Source organism: Anoplophora glabripennis, unplaced genomic scaffold (genome assembly GCF_000390285.2).
Source record: "Anoplophora glabripennis isolate ALB-LARVAE unplaced genomic scaffold, Agla_2.0 scaffold227, whole genome shotgun sequence".
Lineage (NCBI taxonomy): Eukaryota > Metazoa > Arthropoda > Insecta > Coleoptera > Cerambycidae > Anoplophora > Anoplophora glabripennis.
Window position 1 is genome coordinate 677,642 of NW_019416488.1, and position 2,203 is coordinate 679,844.

Sequence of the window (2,203 nt, forward strand, 5' to 3'; positions counted from 1 at the left end):
ATTTTCAAAAAGTAAGAAAGTAGGGGTGCCATCCCCTAAATCCTTTCTAATGACCCCCCACTTGACCCCCATTCCCATTTGAAAAAATTTAGGGGATAGCACCCCCACTTAGGGGGTTGAAGATTTTGGTATGCTTTTTGAGCCAAAAGTTGTCCCCCTCAGAAACAAATTTGACCTGTTTTTGGATTTTGCCGAAAAGTTCTTTACTACCCTGTATTGCCTTGCGGTACGTTTTCGATGGGCTACCCTGTATATTGTGTACAGCTATACGGAAATATTTTTTATACAGGATATTAATTATAACAGTTTTTTGCTTAAAATAGTAATAACAGTATAGTCAATTTTTTCAAGTTATTTTTGTCTGTAAATATTCTGTAAGTCTGGGTTGCATTTGAAAATAGTGACAAATCCGATTTTTTGAGGTACCATTTTTTTATGCTGGTCTACAGCGCTCCCGTGGTGAAATCCCTAGCGCCCCTACGTCGATTTTTCAATTACAGACCTAGCCAGATGTCGCCATTTCCGTCCGACACGAGACCGGAAATTGCAAATGCTTAAACTTTGATTTCCCCTAATGACTTTAAAATAGAACCACCACCGAGTCAATCGGATGATAATATATTAACGGGCTGGCCCGCTGCGCAGACAATTGTATTTCGTTGACGATCCGAATACGTGGCGTCTAGATGCAGTCAGGGGGATCAAGATTGCATGGGAGCGCAACACAATAAGAATATGAAGTTGGCAAGTTTTGGAATTTCCAAGTTTTTGCGCGTATAACTTCATGCAGTCCTCTGCTTTGTAAACTTTGCTACCAGTCTCGCTGCGAGAAACCAGCAGCGTGTTTTTTACTTTATGCCAAAGCTGGTAATTCTTAATACACCAAAACATTAACTGGAAATACGATTTTCCGCCAAAATTGGATAAATAAAGCAGCTTCCGTTCTACGAATGATATAAAACTAGTCTAAAGGATGTCATACACTCTCCAGCAAGCTCGCAATTAAGTCGGCGTAGAAATCTTTACATGTGTGGCGCGCTTAACGATTCAAATATACATATGTCTCATAACATTTCACATACCACATTTTGTAATTAATTCATATTCACGACAATAGTTTTTTCTAATTTGGGTGGGCACTGCTGATATCTGAGCCGCCGCTGGAAGGATAAGAATCGGTAAACGCATCAGTATTCATTCCTTGCCGTACACAGTGCAGCAGGTCCGGTGCAACCTATATTCGCTCTTGTTATTGTTTCACTCCGACATTATATATACATGGTCTCTGTAGCCCTCTGGGGGTTAATAAGGTAATATTGCAAATAGCTGTTTGTATGGGAACTGGTTTACGTTGTCGGGTAGTAGGTCGAGGTTTATCGGAGTAGAGAAGTTTGAAATTTTGAAGCGGACGGTCAACGAGGACGTTTAGTTTATTTAAAGTCAAAATCTGTTCTTGAGATAATATCAGCAAAATGAGACAAATAAAACAAAGGTTTGTGTATGAATATTATTAAAATGTTCTATAAAATTTAATTTAACATCAAATGGAGAACACCAATGATGAACTTCGTTTACATCTGCTTGAAGCAAAAGGCAGCCACATAAATCTTTCACAAGCAAATACGATTTATAGACCAGGGCGGATCTGTTTTGAGGTGGATGTGAGAGGCGGCAACCAAATTTTTTCTGGATTTTATAAAATACCTATTTTATCTGAGTTTTTTACTTATATTTTGAACTTAAGCATTTTGGAAGAATATTGAAAAGGAAAAAAGTTTTAGAATTGAATTTTGCACAATATACTGAAAGTTAAAATGTTTAAATTTATTACAGATGTTGCAAAATAGCAATAATTGATGAAAAAAAGGGCAAAAAAATCAAGTTTTTTTTGGATAATTTTTTAAAAATAGTTTAATTGCTCCTAGGGCATTCTAATTTTGGTAAAAAAAACTTTATAGCATTAATAAAATAATACACCAAATTTCATTAAAATCGGTTCTATAATTTTACGCAAAATAATTTTTTGAAAAATAATTTGAAAAAAAATTGTCGAATTTTCAAAATTTTGCACAGCCTCAAATAAAGCATCTAGATACTTGAAATTTTTTTCACATAGAAAAGGCCGCTCAACCTTTCAAATGGTTTTGAAAAATTGAAATCGGTTGATTAGGACGGCCACAGTACATTTTTAAAGTTAACACTC